Source organism: Panulirus ornatus, chromosome 8 (genome assembly GCF_036320965.1).
Source record: "Panulirus ornatus isolate Po-2019 chromosome 8, ASM3632096v1, whole genome shotgun sequence".
In the NCBI taxonomy this organism is placed as follows: domain Eukaryota; kingdom Metazoa; phylum Arthropoda; class Malacostraca; order Decapoda; family Palinuridae; genus Panulirus; species Panulirus ornatus.
Window position 1 is genome coordinate 43193786 of NC_092231.1, and position 19603 is coordinate 43213388.

The window sequence follows — 19603 nt, forward strand, 5'->3', positions numbered from 1 at the left end:
CGAGTCACACTCCCCCACCTTCCCCCTTTATCCCATGTTGTGTTCCGTCATGCCGATGGTCAGCTCATTCAGGAGGAACTAGGCTGGCTCGCTCCACTACCCCTTGAATTTGTGTACGTCACCTGACTGCTCACCTCAGTCATGCGCAGGATGACTGAGGTTGGCTCCCTCTCAACATCCGTTTTTGAGTTCCAAGACTCGCCTGTCGACGGTGTTGACGATGGAAAAGGTCCTGGAACAACATAGCGAGTTCCCAGCCCACTATTTACACTGTGGACACCAGCACTGCTACCCCTTCCAATGGACCTTTTGTAACAATATATATATTGTTACTTGGAACATCCTTTGCAATTGAACCTGTTCGACTCCAGAAAATACACATTATATTTTCATGACAATCATGACGCATAAATGAAGAGTTGTCATGAATAAAACTGAATAATATGACCAGCGAGGCCACTGGAAAATGACGAAAGATTTTTTACCTCCGGGAGCGGAAACCAGAACACACTGTAGTCCTGTGTTGGCCATGTATCGTACAGAGCGAGACACACATGAACGCTCGATCAAATACCTTTTTTTCTTTTTTACATCAAATTCAGTTCCAAGAAGTGACGCTGAGGAAACCTCTCGAAGCGCTCCGTTTGTCGGCAGGATAAACCTGACTGCCTGTGTGATGATGTAAATGTTTCCTTTCCTCTTTTTACGAAAACATCGTCTGGTATGCGGTAGTCGTTCTCTCGATATAAGTAGAGAGATTTCTACGCAAAAAAAAAGTTCGATTTGAAGGCGAGGTTAAAGGAGAGCTTGACGCGAAGCAAGGAATGAGCCGACTATAGAGTGTCTCTTGGTGCCACCAGCGGCACTTCAGTGGTAACTCGTGCCGCCTCTGGTAACTCGTGCCGCCTCTAGTAACTCTTGCACATACTCGCATACTCGTACTCACTCTCTCAAAAATTCACTCCTCACTCACATGTAGAGTGAATACTCGTAAGTACACACAGTAAATGTATGTACATTATGCTGAGTTGTAGCTACAATCTTTGAAGTTACTAAAGCCCCTGAGATGTCAGCGTGAGGGTACTTGAAGGCGTCCAAAGCTACAACACAAACCTACAAAACAATACCCTTATCTCAAGGCAGAAAAGACCAGCGAAGATACGTCATGAATGGTTATATCTGCAGTCTTGTCTCAGAGTGTTTTTGAAGTGTTCACACGACTCAACACTTGGCCTCTCAGACCCTGGAGAACGTACGAACGTGGTATAGAGGGATCATGTTAGTATAACCACTGCTATTTAGTATTAGCGTATTAGCGTTATATTCAAGGAAGCTCAGGACATGCCACGTTTGAATGGATTCTTGTCACTTGTCAGTCCTTGGGAACAAGTACGTAATCTGTTGGTATTTACACCTACGAGGGAGCGGTTCCGGGAACACTATTGCGAAAGGAGTGAAGCAGACAGCGGTTCGGCCTGGCCCCGGAATAGCTCGCTTAGGTGTGAGATGGGCAGCCATACCTGGCACAGTTTGCCCATATAGAGACCCTCGTTCCTACAACTGCCGTCACCACTTTCGCTTTTCATCCTAATCGCCGAAACCAGCTCCACCTGAGGGCGGAGTTTATTGACGCGTCTGATAAAATGCAACGATTTCATCGACTGCTTCGAAACGTTAGGTAGGTAACACATCGACTGCTTCGACACTCTAGGTAGGTAACAGATGACCGCTTCGAAACTCTAGGTGGAAACCATTTAGGCTCCGTTTAATATATTCTAGATATTTTGAAAAGTAACAATATAACCAAATGTTACATTTTTACTAAACATTCTCCCTCACACTGTTCTTCTTTCTGTCTGATTAACACTTGGAAGTTCAGTCTTATCATAATCATCCAGACGAATCCATTGACAGATGTATTACTATTCACGACAAAGGAATACGCAGAACTAAAGCCATACAGCAACTACTCCTCCACAAATACAAAATGCATTCCTCATTGATCAACACACTCCCAACAGCACAAAACACACAGTCTCTCCACTCATCAGCTAAACTCTACAAAACAAAGCCCCATTCACGCACGAAATATTGTATACTATGACACCAACTGCATCAGAAACAGTCACAAAATGGTATTAGAGTTTCTTCTAGAATATCACATAGCTCACATCTAAGAAACTAGACTGTTTTCCAAATCTTTCCTGTCTCCTTTCTTTAATCACGCAACCCTAAGACATCACAGGCGACATGGACAAGTAGAAAGGTTCATGGCATTTAGCCAACTTTAGTAATCAACATAAAATCTCAAATTAGTCTTTTTGCAGGCAACGCAAAACTAATTGTGTCACAGACAGAAACAAGTAGAAGCACTTATTCTTGACATTCAACGGTTTGGGAGAATGGCGTGAGATATGGCTCCTGACTTTCAATGCTGAAAAGCGTAAAGGGATGTTATGCACGTTGGTAGTAACAGTACAGAAGCGGATTACGAAGTTAACACCATAAGACTAGAAACAACAGATGATGAAATGGATTTAGTGGCGTATGTTTCCTCTAACTTGAAACCTGCAGTACATATGCCCAAGTTTGCTCTACGATCGAACAGGAAATTGGGTTTGAATTTGGAAGAAAAAGAAATTTATGGCCATGAACTATTTCCAATATTACTTTTAGCGCTAGTAAGGTATATATCCTAGAATATGAGGTACAGTGTCGGTCTCCATGCGTGATTAAGAACAAATATACCGTAAAGGGAGTTCATCGCTGAGGTACTAAAATGGTTCTAGATAACTTTGATTTAGAATACAATGAAAGATATAAATTCTAAGGGATCCAGACGCTGGAGGACTGAAGTTTGTGAGCAGACATTATTCGAGTCTATGAATTTCTGCATGGCCATGCGTGAGGACATATATCACAGAGGACATTGTCTTTTTCTGCGTCGTCTTTCTTATTTATCGCATTACCACATATCGTAAACCGGCCCGCTGTTGCGGTTTACAAATCTCAAGGGAAACTGGTTTCCAGTTAGAAGCATGTTATTGGAATGCACTCCAGAAGAGCGTAGTGACAAGAACAAGTATATCCGCCTTCAGTTCTCAGTATGATAAACACATTGGACTTGTGATAGTATCATATCTGACTTTGACCGTCAGGATCAGACAAAATATTTCCTCAAACTTCCCCAGTAACACGAGGAGAAAGGTAATGATACGGTAAGTAACCATTACATCCCATTCTCAGACATGAATCCAAGCATAAAGCAGATTACGAGCAAGCAACGCTCTGCAAATAAAATCCATGCAGATTAAACTTCCCAGATTAACGACAATATGATTAGCACCTAGACGTCTCCCACCTTCTACCTCCTCCTCCAGATACTATTCCCAAATGTGGAACCTGACCAGCAGTTCCAACACCTATCTAAAGTTGAGATTTCAGTGCTCACCACTCTGCACGGCTTAACACTCACACCCAAGACCCCAGAGTTGAACTACTCATAAATCAGCTGCACCCTTTCATTATCCGCAACCTATGCAGCCATTCTCCTAGTCATGATCTCCAATAGCCAACCTTGCCAGACATCAGTTTTTTGCGCACCAGTACTGCCCAAAAACATGGAGCAAACTGAACAAACTCTGACCTAACAATGCAGAAAAAAAGGCTCTAAAAGAATCCACTATCTCCAGGTTCTCTCCATTCGAACTCCCACTCCAACAAACGAATCTTTCTCCCTTACCAAACTTCATAACCTTACCTTTACTTACATTAACTAACAGCTGCCTCCTTTCCCATGCTCTGACACCAGCTTCTGACTAGTCTGCTACCAGGGGACTGACTTTAGCAAACAATGACTGACTCACCTCCGAAGTCACCCCCACATCCTCAAAAGGCTTCATGCAAACCAGCTCGTCTTTCCAAGACACTCGTATTTACCTGCATCACCCTCATCCTTAGACAATCCAAACAGCCAAAGTGACATCTCACTTTCTCTATCGAAAACCCAGCTTCAGCTTGAATCACTAACTCCCCTCTCTTCCTACTCATAAACACGCCTTACTTTCTTAGAAATCTTCTCAGCTTTTAGTACCTTTCCTCCTACATGTTCTTAACACCTTCCACAGACCCTCTCTAACAATCCTATCATACGGTTTCTCAAGATGCATAAATGCCACATACGAATCCCTTTCTTCCTCGAAGTATTTCGGACAAAAATATTCCAAAGCAAAACAAGTGATCCACACATTTTCTGCCACTCCTGAAACCACACGGTCCCTCTCAGGTCTGTTGGTTTTTGCATGTCAACATCCTTGTAATTGCCTCTCTCCCTATTCTAAGTAACCAATCAACAACACTGTAATCCAATTTCGTGAGAAATTCAACTGCAATCCCATCCACTCCAGCTATTTTGCCAAACTTCATCTTACGCAAGGCATTTTCCACCTCTACTTTTCACCATACTTTTTCAAGATTCTCGTTTGGTGGACTTCCCCGTCTCAAGCACCCCACATGTGTCATCCCCTATCATATAACACATTCAACCGACCTTCAAAATACTCATACCATCTCCTCTTTGCCCGTTACCAATTTTTCAATCTGCTCCTTTCACTGACTCATTTGTTCTTACGTTTTCCTTTCACTTGTCACCTCATCGTGCAGTCTTGCAATCAGAGTAGTCCTGGACTTGCATAATCGAAGAGTCTAATTATCTTCTTAATGTAAACTTGCCACATACGGTATCCTTCATTCCGTAACGAACTCAAGAAGTCGAAAGTGATTAGAACCAAGATATAATACATATATATATATAGGGGATAGGGGAGAAAGAATACTTCCCACGTATTCCCTGCGTGTCGTAGAAGGCGACTAAAAGGGGAGGGAGCGGGGGGCTGGAAATCCTCCCCTCTCGTTTTTTTTTTTTTTAATTTTCCAAAAGAAGGAACAGAGAATTGGGCCAGGTGAGGGTATTCCCTCAAAGGCCCAGTCCTCTGTTCTTAACGCTACCTCGCTAATGCGGGAAATGGCAAATAGTTTGAAAGAAAAATATATATATATATATATATATATATATATATATATATATATATATATATATATATATATAATACATATATATATATATATATATATATATATATATATATATATATATATATATATATATATATATATATATATTGGATGTTAGGGGAAGGAGATAGAACAATGATACACTATATATACGTGTATCTGTCATCAACTTAAGCCCATACACTCTTGTTGAACCTTAGAATACACTATCTCAAAACATGACAAAATAAAAAAGATACGAAGGAGATTAATCAAAATTTTCAGAGATAAGATATACAAAAAACGGGATGTGAATGATGGCACGTCAGTGTGGAAACAATCAGTAAAAACAGTAAATATGAAGAATGAACCAATAAGAGAATAAGATTACAATAGACATACAAAGGATAATGGTTTAAAAGGTAAACATTAGAATACGGAAGATTAAGATTCAAAAGGTAAACAGTGACATTTGACACACTTGAAAATAAACAAGTAACTCCTCAAAAGGCAAACAACATATAATGGATCGTTTTAAAAAGTAAACAAGAAAATAAACAATGACACGAAACAACGAATCAACAAACAAAAAGGTAAACAAAAGCAAACGAAGTACACCGAATCAACAAACACAATAAACAATGACTCACGAGACACCGAAGCACCAAAACAAACAAGATAAACAATAGCACATGAGGTATGACTAATGAACAAGTAAAAAAGGAGGTAAACAATGCCTTCCTTGCCAACCCTGCCAATGCTTGAGGCACATTCCTTCACTCAGAGCTACGCATAGCCAGCTCCTCTGTTGTACACACACACGAACTGTGGGCAAGCTTATCATTCAAGTCGATACATCTCTGACACTCCACTGAGATGCAAATACCAATTTCTCTCTGATAACTTGCCCGATCGAGTGAACTAGCACACAGTTGTAAGCTGTATGTAAACAAAAGACCAAGACACATTTACAAAGGTCCGTTTCAACAAAGGAAAAAAAAAATACGTTTAAACATCATTCGACGAAAATTCCGCGATGACTAATCACGCCCTAGGATAACTGTAGACGTAGGCTACCAAAAAACTAAAATATAAGTCGGATATAAAATCATATTTAGACAGATCATGTCTAAAAGCACATTCAAACATTATCTTAAAACTTACCTAAATCATATCCAGAAACATTTAGACATATCTAAAGCACACATGACATATTGAGAGAAAATGTGGAAAAAAAAAAAAATTACGAGTCAAAGAAAAACATATTTTCGTGGATAACGCTTAAGACACTTTAAACGTCATTAAAAATTACATCATACAACTCATATCAACAAACGCATTAAGAGAGATTATGAACACCATTCAGCTTAAACCAGGTTTGGGAAATCATGTCAGGTATGTATTCAGACAGTATGTCCAAAAGTACGATTGGACAGATGAGGTCGTACAGCCCAATGACACTGTTTAAAGCCACATGGACAGTTAGTCCATACGCATAGGTAGACATATCTAAAACTTCACCAAGACAGAGTCACACCGAAAAATACATTTAGGTAATCAACATCACTGATTCTTCAAAAGTTAATATAGCTGAAACCTAATTTAAACAATGAGAGTCCTTTTAGACAAGATGTAATGAACATATATCCAGACAATCCTTAGATAATAACAAAACAAAAATATACAGGAAATCATGTCAGTAGTTTAGTGTCTTAGACATTATGAGGGCCACTGAGACGGACCTCGTACGAACAAGACTCACCTTTAATTCAGGTAAGCAACAGGACGAAAGAGAGGCAAAGGACTCCTCACCACACGACAGGAAGAGTCAGACTGGCTTCTCTTGTGCCGCGTCTGGCCTTATGGTAGGAGAGATGGGCGGAGCCACACAGATACAGGTAATAACCCAGCCGACCAACCCGTGAGCCGCTTGCTAGCATCGGGGTCCGGTTGTGGGCACGTTGATTGGTTCTCTTTATCTTTAGGGTAAGTTAGAGAAGGAAAATATTGTAGACATACCAGGTTAAGTTAGATTATGGTGGATGTTTGTGTAGAATATACAGTAGCTTCGTAACAATAAACAAAAGGTATTGTCCTCGAATGTAAATTTTCCTTCCATGATTGTCTGCTAAACGTAACTACGTTTTGTTTTGTTTTTCCACCCGAGTTGAAGTTTTCCGAATGCGACTGGTTTTCTGTGGTCAGACTGCGTGTGGTAGATGCAGGTGGGTTAGTACTGTGGTGAATACCTTTATTTTCTCGCCACAAATATGCCTCTCGACTCTGGGCAGGAGAGGGAGTGAGTATTGTAAGATTTGCGCCTGTTGTCTTACCAAGCCATTTCACAAGCTCACTTTTCTCGGCCGTGTTCCATAATTCACGCAGCCTCTCAACCTCACATTGACCCGGAGAACACGACGGTATCGTCCTTAGGCATGATATACGAGCCACGCCGTCGTGTTCATCGTATACCGACCTCTGTGCTCGTAGGTCGTGAAGATGTTTGTACTCAGAGGTCGTATCGACCGTCATGCTCAAGGGTCGTACCGACTTTCGTGATCTACTGTCACACCGACCTTCGTGCTCACAGATCGTACTAATATTCGTGTAAAGGGTTGCATTAACATTCGTGCTCAAGCGTCGTGATCGTTTTCAAGGGTTGAAACGATGTAAGTGATCAAGGGTCGCACAGATCTTCGTGATCAAGGGTCGTACCGACTTTCGTGCTCACAGGTCTCACCAATATTCGTGCTCAAGGATCATACGGACCATCGCATTGAAGAAGTTAAATACGCTTTATCTTTTCACCAAACGCGCGTTCGAAATCCCTCACCACATTTAACGTTCACTTCACTTATTATGACTTTTACACTTGTTAAATGGCTCGTTCGAACACTGATACCTCTTTATGGTTGCAGCCATCTAATGATAACCCTCTGGAAATAGATATTCAACATTTGATATAAGATATATTAAAGGAAAAACCCCGAACAGCGACTGGATGGCGATTCCATGACGTCACGAGCTGTGAGCGAACGGAGGATCGTTGGGAATTACCGAAACCTGCTCCACTCGTCGAGATAAAGGAGTACCTCTTGCTGATGTGTGTGACTCCGTGGCCCAGAACGTATCCTCCCGAGTCTCGTAGATCCCATGAAGGCTTCAGAGCAAACCATGCATGGCCCCAGGGTGCTGTATGGCTGGAAATATTGCATCAGGCAGAAGCAGGAATACATCCGTGTGTCACAAGCCATCGCGCGTATGAACTTCACTCAGCTGCTTGTGACAGACGCAAGGGGCGACACGCACAACGATAGTAGGTAAGGTTCAACATGATAGATTCCTCAGTCTTGGTATTTTGACTAACATTACGATGACCACTGATGTACATAGCACGTTAGATGATAAAGGACACACTGCAATGTTTATTTTCTTAGGCGGGCCTCGAACGTTGCTTCGAAGTTTCGATCACTTTAGAATTCGAGGCTTCGATCACTTTGGAATTCGAAGCTTTAAACAAATTCGGGCTTCTTAATCGCTAGGGAGCTAGACAACGACGTGGTTAACTGCCTGCCAACAGGAGAATGCGTTTGTTGAAAGCGTTACCCGCCTATGCGTAATGTAACTTAAGTTTTTATGATACTCAGTCTTCACAACATAGCCAACGCCAGTATATGCTGTGAATGTATGTCCCATACGTATCTTTGACCTTTTATATTACTGTCGATGATAACGACTGTCCGCTACATTGTATCCTGTTTCAAAGACACACCTCAGTGTATAGCTAATATGTTTGTGTATATAATGAATGCAGTTGTCAAAAGTTTCTCTACCCATTCCTATATTACTATCAATGTTAACTAGAGTGTCTGTTTAGATACGACTTATGGTTGTTTTGTATTACACAAATGGTGTTGTCTATGTTAGGGTCATCCTGTGATTTCCTGTCATATATTCGGTGTATTCTAGACCCTCCCACCTTCCCTGCCCGGTCTCTGGAACCACCTCTCGCCCTCCGATGACCGTCTATTGTACCTACTGTGCTCTCTGTACTTGCCTCTACCTATCCCTAGGTAAGTACCCTTCAGCCATATCAGTGAAATGCTTTGTCTCTATCTTTCTAACTATCTATCTATCTATCTATCTATCTATCTATATATATATATATATATATATATATATATATTGTATCATCAGCGAACAACAACTGACTCACTTCCCAAGCTCTCTCATCCCCAACAGACTTCATACTTGCCCCTCTTTCCAGGACTCTTGCATTTACCTCCCTAACAACCCCATCCATAAACAAATTAAACAACCATGGAGACATCACACACCCCTGCCGCAAACCTACATTCACTGAGAACCAATCACTTTCCTCTCTTCCTACACGTACACATGCCTTACATCCTCGATAAAAACTTTTCACTGCTTCTAACAACTTGCCTCCCACACCATATATTCTTAATACCTTCCACAGAGCATCTCTATCAACTCTATCATATGCCTTCTCCAGATCCATAAATGCTACATACAAATCCATTTGCTTTTCTAAGTATTTCTCACATACATTCTTCATACATCCACACATCCTCTACCACTTCTGAAACCGCACTGCTCTTCCCCAATCTGATGCTCTGTACATGCCTTCACCCTCTCAATCAATACCCTCCCATATAATTTACCAGGAATACTCAACAAACTTATACCTCTGTAATTTGAGCACTCACTCTTATCTCCTTTGCCTTTGTACAATGGCACTATGCACGCATTCCGCCAATCCTCAGGCACCTCACCATGAGTCATACATACATTAAATAACCTTACCAACCAGTCAACAATACAGTCACCCCCTTTTTTAATAAATTCCACTGCAATACCATCCAAACCTGCTGCCTTGCCGGCTTTCATCTTCCGCAAAGCTTTTACTACCTCTTCTCTGTTTACCAAATCATTTTCCCTAACCCTCTCACTTTGCACACCACCTCGACCAAAACACCCTATATCTGCCACTCTGTCATCAGACACATTCAACAAACCTTCAAAATACTCATTCCATCTCCTTCTCACATCACCGCTACTTGTTATCACCTCCCCATTTACGCCCTTCACTGAAGTTCCCATTTGCTCCCTTGTCTTACGCACCCTATTTACCTCCTTCCAGAACATCTTTTTATTCTCCCTAAAATTTACTGATAGTCTCTCACCCCAACTCTCATTTGCCCTTTTTTTCACCTCTTGCACCTTTCTCTTGACCTCCTGTCTCTTTCTTTTATACTTCTCGCACTCAATTGCATTTTTTCCCTGCAAAAATCGTCCAAATGCCTCTCTCTTCTCTTTCACTAATACTCTTACTTCTTCATCCCACCACTCACTACCCTTTCTAAACAGCCCACCTCCCACTCTTCTCATGCCACAAGCATCTTTTGCGCAATCCATCACTGATTCCCTAAATACATCCCATTCCTCCCCCACTCCCCTTACTTCCATTGTTCTCACCTTTTTCCATTCTGTACACAGTCTCTCCTGGTACTTCCCCACGCAGGTCTCCTTCCCAAGCTCACTTACTCTCACCACCTTCTTCACCCCAACATTCACTCCTCTTTTCTGAAAACCCATACTAATCTTCACCTTAGCCTCCACAAGATAATGATCAGACATCCCTCCAGTTGCACCTCTCAGCACATTATATATATATATATATATAGGGGATAGGGGAGAAAGAATACTTCCCACGTATTCCCTGCGTGTCGTGTCGTAGAAGGCGACTAAAAGGGGAGGGAGCGGGGGGGGCTGGAAATCCTCCCCTCTCTTTTTTTTTTTTTTAATTTTCCAAAAGAAGGAACAGAGAAGGGGGCCAGGTGAGGATATTCCCTCAGAGGCCCAGTCCTCTGTTCTTAACGCTACCTTGCTAACGCGGGAAATGGCGAATAGTTTGAAAAAAAAAGATACTTATATATATATATATGTATATATATATATATATATATATATATATATATATATATATATATATATATATATATAGACAAAAATAAAAATTTTAAGATTCAGATGATGGATTCAGGCCGTCCGAAGCGCTAATTTGAATGGTTCGTTAGCGACTGAGGAGTGAGGAAACAGCCCATAGGGTAAACACTTCCGCTACAACTTGACCTTCACACTACATTCCTTGAGATTCTGTTCAGAAGCCCCTCCTTCCTTCCTTGTCCGGAGCGTGAGCGGCAGTATTTCCACGCGTAAAGCATCAGCGAGATCCGTGAAGCAGTGAGTTGCTTTAGAGATGATGCTGTTTTAAATATATTGTGGATCTAGGGGTTAGGCTATCTGCCTGCCACCGCATAGATGGACCAGGGTTCGGTTCTCGGGGCATAGTTGTAAACAGTCTACGTCAGATATCATGTATATATTATATGGTTGATATATATATATATATATATATATATATATATATATATATATATATATATATATATATATATATATATATTATCATTATTATCATCATACTTTGTCGCTATCTCCCGCGTTAGCGAGGTAGCGCAAGGAAACGGACGAAAGAATGGCCCAACCCACCCACATACACATGAATAATCATACACGTCCACACACGCACATATACTTACCCATACATTTCAACGTATACATATATGTATACATACACAGACATACACATATATACATATGTACATAATTCATACTTGCTGCTTTTATTCATTTCCGTCGCCACCCCGCCACACATGCAATGACACCCCACTCCCCCCGCACGCGCGCGAGGTAGCGCTAGTAAAAGACAACAAAGGCTACATTCGTTCACACTCAGTCTCTAGCTGTCATGTATAATGCACCGAAACCACAGCTCCCTTTCCACATCCAGGCCCCACAAAACTTTCCATGGTTTACCCCAGACGCTTCACATGCCCTGGCTCAATCCATTGACTGCACTTCGACCCCGGTATACCACATCGTTCCAATTCACTCTATTCCTTGCACCCTCCTGCATGTTCAGGTCCCGATCGCTCAAAACCTTTTTTCACTTCATCCTTCCACCTCCAATTTGGTCTCTCACTTCTCGCTCCCTCCACCTCTGACACATATATCCTCTTTGTCAATCTTTCCCCACTCATTCTCTCCATGTGAGCAAACCATTTCAACACACTCTCCTCTGCTCTCTCAACCACACTCTTTATACTACCACACATACATATTGCAAGAGGTCACAGTGGTGCGCGTGATCTAGAATACGGAAAAAATAAAAACAAAACAAAACAGAAAAAAAAACAACAGGAAAATGAAGCAGGATAAGTTCCCAAGTGCACTTTTGTGTAATGATCACATCGTCGTGGGAGATGCAAGAACGAGAAAGAAGACGTAGAACAGTCAGTTGATATTCAAGGAATAGGCAATAAAGCTATCCAATTTATATAGGTCTTCACCGATATTAACGTTGCAATTCTTTGTGTATTTGATGATAGATCTAATGATATTTCTCGTGGTAACATGCTATTATTTTCCACTTCTAAAGTTGATAGAAAGTACTAGATTGTTAGGTAAAGGGGGAAATGTTTGAAATTTTCATTTGTTGGCCCAAATGGTATGAAAAGGATGTTCTTTGTGTTTGGTTAACAGATGAAATCTGCAGACATTTCTTCTCTTACATAACAATTTGGTACCTTCAGTCAAATTTACTGTAGAAGTGGAAAATAATTGAATTTTACCAAAGCAGAAAACCCAGAGAAAACAGAAAACCCACCAATGTTTGCTCATATATTCATTATTACTCATCTCAACATGACAGAGTTAAATCATCATCATTTCAGTCTATGTTCCTTAGGGTATTACGATTTTGCAGTCCGGAATTTATTGATGATGAGTTTGAGAAGATATATTCCATTGGATCCAAATTAAAGTATCCTAGATCTTTCATTGATATATCCCTTAAGTTGGCAAATAAGTCATTTTTTAGAGTTAAACCCAAATCTCTACTTGATACCAAGAATCTTTTAGTTCTTCCTTTCAGTAGTAATTCTGCATTTCTTCCTAGGTTGCTTAAATCCTTTAACGTAAATGTAGCCTTCAGCAATAACAATACTATACAGAATATCTTTTCGAAAGCTCGCCAGAAAATTCTTCAGGCTGTGTTTGCACAATACTTTGCAATAATTGTAATATGTTTTGTGTTAGCTAGACTGGTAAAGATCTTTATGTAAGACTTCAGCAACATAGATATAGTATAAGAACAGGACAAGAATCAAATGCATTGTTTAATCATGTCAAGAATTATGACCATTGTATTGACTGCAGTAACGCCAATTTACTTATTTGCTGTAGCTCCTTTACCACGAGAAATACCTTTGAATTTTCAGTTATTAAATAAACAAAGAATTGTAACACTGATATGAGAGAAGATCCATACATATTGGATAGCTTTATTGTAGGCAAAATTTGTAAACAGTTCCTTTTCTTGTCCGCATAATAAAGATTTTATATCATTCATGATGCTAGACCCGAACACCAACATCCTGTAATACTCTTTTACCAAGTGGCGTCTTAGCTACGTCTCTTCCTTGCTTATCAACTGACTGTTTAACGTCTTCTATCTCATTCTTGTATCTCCCCTGACGATGTGATCATTACACGAAAGTGCACTTGAGAACCTATAGTGCTTCATTTTCCAATTTTTTTGCATATATATATATATATATATATATATATATATATATATATATATATATATATATATATATATATATATATCATACAAAGCTCCAACAGCCAGGATTATACAGTCCTATTATACAGTCCCTTAGCCTAGCGGTTAGCGTGCCTGCCTCTTGCACAAGGGGTCCCAGGTTCGATCCTGGCTGTTGGAGCTTTGTATGTTCTATGAAGGTGCGCGTTCATATACACTTTATTCGTATTCATATAACTCCGCGTTGTACAGTCAGGTTCGGTAAAACGCTATCAGCTGGCTATGTGTTCTGTTCGGAAACAACCGATAGACCCCGTTGCTCACCATTGTGAGACGAAGGGTATTCGAGTACTTAGTATTTCGAATAGTTGCTTCCTATTATACAGTCCCTTAGCCTAGCGGTTAGCATGCCTGCCTCTTGCATAAGGGGTCCCAGGTTCGATCCTGGCTGTTGGAGCTTTGTATGTTCTATGAAGGTGCGCGTTCATATACACTTTATTCGTATTCATATAACTCCGCGTTGTACAGTCAGGTTCGGTAAAACGCTATCAGCTGGCTATGTGTTCTGTTCGGAAACAACCGATAGACCCCGTTGCTCACCATTGTGAGACGAAGGGTATTCGAGTACTTAGTATTTCGAATAGTTGTTTCCTATTATACAGTCCCTTAGCCTAGCGGTTAGCATGCCTGCCTCTTGCACAAGGGGTCCCAGGTTCGATCCTGGCTGTTGGAGCTTTGTATGTTCTATGAAGGTGCGCGTTCATATACACTTTATTCGTATTCATATAACTCCGCGTTGTACAGTCAGGTTCGGTAAAACGCTATCAGCTGGCTATGTGTTCTGTTCGGAAACAACCGATAGACCCCGTTGCTCACCATTGTGAGACGAAGGGTATTCGAGTACTTAGTATTTCGAATAGTTGTTTCCTATTATACAGTCCCTTAGCCTAGCGGTTAGCATGCCTGCCTCTTGCACAAGGGGTCCCAGGTTCGATCCTGGCTTATGGAGCTTTGTATGTTCTATGAAGGTGCGCGTTCATATACACTTTATTCGTATTCATATAACTCCGCGTTGTACAGTCAGGTTCGGTAAAACGCTATCAGCTGGCTATGTGTTCTGTTCGGAAACAACCGATAGACCCCGTTGCTCACCATTGTGAGACGAAGGGTATTCGAGTACTTAGTATTTCGAATAGTTGTTTCCTATTATACAGTCCCTTAGCCTAGCGGTTAGCATGCCTGCCTCTTGCACAAGGGGTCCCAGGTTCGATCCTGGCTGATGGAGCTTTGTATGATATATATATATACATATATATATATATATATATATATATATATATATATATATATATATATATATATGCTGATAAATTTACATAGCATACGTGTTCATTCAGCATGAACTCCGAGGTCTCTCATCCACCACTTGAGACGTGCTGGGACTTAGTGTTTGGAGTTTGACGTCAGTACAGCCTTGGGAGGTACAAGTCATGCTTAGGATATCAGTTGCTATATCATACTCCAAACATGACTTCCAATTTTTTCTTATGCATTCCTCACTCCCAGAAGCCATTATTGCTTCCTTTCGATTTTTTTCATTCATTTCTAAAAGCGTTTAGTTTGGTTAAACATAGTTTCTACTTTGGACATTCGTGTTTAGGGGTAGAACATGAACTGATATGACGAAGACTGTCTCAGTCCCTGGAAATAGACTGGAATCTGATGCATATCTGAGCTTCTTAACTTCATTCGATAACATGATGGTTAGAGGAACTTCTCTCCACTTGATGAGAGAGGAGATCTATCCATGGGTTATCAGGAACACCAACATGTTCTGGGGATATTTGCTGCAGGAGTTCATTAAAGGTATAATGGGTTTTTGATAACATGAGAACATGGAAGTCTCTTGAAGCATTTTGACATTGATGATTAACCTTGATGGACCTTCTTGTACCAATGTATTGATAATCTTGATGAACCTTCCCCTTAATCCTTTCTCTTCGTGTACATGAAAACCTTACACACGTTTCAAAGGCTCGGCTACCTTCTCAAACGGATGACCTAAGTAAGGTCTGCGATTAAGGTCACCTTTCCTGTTACCGTCTCGAGGGTCGACAGTAGATGTCGGCAAGACGGTCTCCTGAAATACATGGTTGATCGGTATTGCGAGGGCGTTCGATAGTTTTATTGGACTGGCATCACTGGATTCAAGTGGTCTGTTTACTCGCATCAGAAACTCCACGAAGTCGAGGTTTATGCAATCACTGAATGGAATGCTTCAGTAGTGTTGTATTTTCCATTCTGATGGACAGTATGAAAGCGAGTCTCCAGCTCCAGCCATTGATGTGAATTCTATCTGCAGGCGTTGCAATGGAGAACCTCCGAGTTTGGCATGACTGAACAAGTCTTTGACGGTGCCATGACCTTCGCTACGGAGATTTTATTCCTAAGTCTTGATAGTGAACTTGAAAACCAGTTGTATGTTCGACTCTAAAAATTCTGTATTTCTTGGCAAAGCTTTTGCTGCAACAGCAGTGACAAAGGGAATGACAAAAGCAACGAATTAGAATGGGGTTTGGAACTTCATTTTTCAGCCACACACACACACACACACACACACACACACACACACACACACACCTTTTCGCAATACTAACCATAACACTTGCATCACAAGTTCCAATCCTTTCCAGCTTCTTTAGGTCAAGTCGAAAAGCATTATGAATCTACCCTCAAACTGGAGACAACACCATCAGCACTGCATCTCTCGAATTTTGAGAGATTGTGGAACGTGACGTAGTATTCTCATTCATTTCGTCGTAATATTTTGCGACAGTTACCTTGTATTTAGTATCACTTACGTCTATTGATTCGTCTATCAACTGATTATACTTGCAGTTTCTAATATGCAGAGTATACGTAACAAACTTGCAGAGTCTCTCTCTCATCGGAATAAGGCTATGGAGCAACTGTGTTTCTATGTTTTGGTAGATATCGTTGCTTCATGCACTTCCAGAGTGTCCTTTGTTTAACGGTAAGACAGGAAACGAAGTAGGTGGTGGTGTGTCATTTGTATCTTAATCCTTTCGAGGACAGTCTTTGTGAAAGTTAAAGTTAGATAGTAATATGATCAGATCCTATCCCGTCCTATCAGTGGATGGCGAAAGACTTCGTGACCAGTTTGCAGTTAATTTATGATAGGATTTTGTTTTCTTAACATAGGAGTCTCGACGTGAGGAAGCCCTTCCCAGAATCTTTGGGTGTGGACTGTGCCTGACCTTTGCCTGATATTGTCCTTATACAATGCTTTGAGAATCGTACTTACAATGTGAGCATAATAAACTTAGTTCTAGCTGCATAATGATGGATCTGCATTGTAATGACATAGCTGGAAAATAAGTTTGATAATAGTGATCACTGACAAAATCACTTTCGAGGCAACTTTCAATCCTGTTTTTCATTGTGGTCGATATGACAGTCGACGAAGAAATAGTAGCAGTATTTTCACAATTAACAAAAAGTTAAAAAAAATATCCTATCATATGTAATCGATAGATCATTTTTTGAGAAGCCCAGTTAGGAACACTCATCCCCTAGGTTAGGTTAGCTTAAGTTAGGTTAGCTCAGCTTAGGTTAGGTTGGGTTAGGTTAGGGTCATTAGATTAGGACGTATGCCATCGCTCACGATACATTTCTGTGAGGGCAGAAACCGTAGAATTACTGAAGGAACATATTGTGGACTTGTAGAATTTCATGATCTTCCATCCTGATAAGATAAGGTGGGTTGACACTGGCAATGAGAGTGGTCTGGAAGTAGCCAAGGTCAGTTTGAGTGAGAAAGTCACAACCCTCGTCTCTCCTTTGATGGTTCTGTAATTCCGTCTCTTGACTAAATGACCACACTTGCCATTACTGTAACATCCACTCTTTCTTAGAAACTCTACATTACGGGAATAGCTAAGTCTGCTCTAAGAATATGGGAGTCCTATTTAGATGTCGAAATTTCTATTCTATTGATCAGTTGCTCCGTTTATGCAAAGAATTGATTCGTCTTTGTATGGAGTAATGCCTTCATATCAGAAGTGGTTTTAGCTCTGCATCCTTACTTGACCGAGTTGAGTTGAAAGCTGTCCGACTTATAAACTTCCCTAGGCTAACTCCAAAACTTGATCCTTTTGCCCCACGCCGCGATGTTGGTTCACTTCTCTTCTACAATAAGTATTACAGTGGTTTTTGCCCCCCGAGAGCTGGCTGCTTGTGTGCCTCCACCACTACGCTAGACCACGCCATACTCGGCAAGCTGCTGCGTCACATGATTACTTTGTAGCCGTTAGCAACTCAAGGGTGAACCGATTTGATAACTATTTCTTTCCTTACACCTCGAAGCTTTGGAACTCTCTACCTGTTCATGTCTTTCCAAGTAACTATCATCTGGCACATTTTAAAAGACAGGTTTCTCACTTCCTCCAAAAATCGTAGATATTTTCCCTTGTCTTTTCTTTTTCCCTTTTATAATCCTCTATATATTTCAATCAAGACCCAGCCTTGATGTGGACTTTTCTCCGTGATCGGAGCTTCCAACGTAAAAGAAAAAATATATATGGACACAGCTACATCCACGATGTGTTAAGTCCATCATATATGATGTATAAAAGCCATAATACGCAATGTATAAAGGCCATGATATACAATCTACGAAGGCCATAATAAATGATGTACGGAGGCCATAAATCAATATGTATGAAGGCCATGATACATAACATACGAAGCCCATAATGTATGAAGACCACGGTAGTTAATACATAAAGTCGGTGACAATCCCAAAACTTTGCATTGGTTTACATTATGACAGTTCACCTTCTACCTGCCCGAGATAGATCCTGGCATGTGACAATGTGATGCGGAGGAAAAACTTGAAATACTTTCAGTACGTTTTTGGACGTCTGTGACACGACTGCCCTGAAGGTGAAGGTCCTCGATTGTATCTATGTCCTCACCGTTATAAGGGAGCAAAGTACCGTAAATCCTGTTCACAGGCGGATCACGTACCTCGGAGATATCTAACTCCTCCCAAGCCAGCGACAAACCCTCGCGTCTTAACGTAACCATTGCTACACGTCCGTGAACATACGTTCTTAACGCTTCGCACCGTCACACCTTCAGGACACATCTATTGCCATGGTAGCTATTCTTTACCACGGTAAATCGTTCGGTTTGTCGTCTCCCTCCTACCACTGACTCTCCTCACGCCACAGGCGTCACACATCCCGCCCGGGACGTTTACGTGAACATATCCTATGGAGACACGACAGGACGGCGTGACCGACCGATAACAGACGGCGGCATCTTGGACTCCTTTCAACTCATGTCCATGTCCCCCCCAAGCGATTCCTCCTCCCTCCAGCGTGTTGTCACTCGATCTCCTCACACTACCACTCGTCCCCCTTACACTACCACTCGTCCCCCTCACACTACCACTCGTCCCCTTGACACTACCACTCGTCCCCTCACACTAACACTCGTGCCCCTCACACTACCACTCGTCCCCCTCACACTAACACTCGTGCCCCTCACACTACCACTCGTCCCGCTCACAGTACCACTCGTCCCGCTCACAGTACCACTCGTCACCCACACAATATCACTCGTTCCCTCACACTAACACTCGTTCCCTCACACTAACACTCGTTCCCTCACACTACCACTCGCCCCCTCACACTACCACTCGCCCCCTCACACTACCACTCGTCCCCCTTACACTACCACTCGTCCCCCTTACACTACCACTCGTCCCCCTTACACTACCACTCGTCCTCTTCACATCACCACTCAGCCACGTCACACCATCACTCATTCGCA

The 19603-nt window shown here is 41.4% G+C and overlaps 1 protein-coding gene and 1 long non-coding RNA gene across 2 annotated transcripts in view; one reads left to right on the forward strand and one right to left on the reverse strand.

Moving 5' to 3' along the window:
* Positions 1-6970, reverse strand: part of LOC139749915 (chorion peroxidase-like) — a 50952-nt gene extending 43982 nt beyond the window's left edge. Inside the window, exon 1 of the mRNA XM_071664329.1 lies at positions 6815-6970. The gene's annotated coding sequence lies outside the window, so the exon portion shown is untranslated. The remainder of the gene's footprint in view (positions 1-6814) is intronic.
* Positions 6971-8122: 1152 nt separating this feature from the next.
* Positions 8123-19603, forward strand: part of LOC139749911 (uncharacterized) — a 51195-nt gene continuing 39714 nt past the window's right edge. The window contains exon 1 of the long non-coding RNA XR_011713064.1: positions 8123-8372. This is a non-coding gene — a long non-coding RNA (uncharacterized lncRNA). The remainder of the gene's footprint in view (positions 8373-19603) is intronic.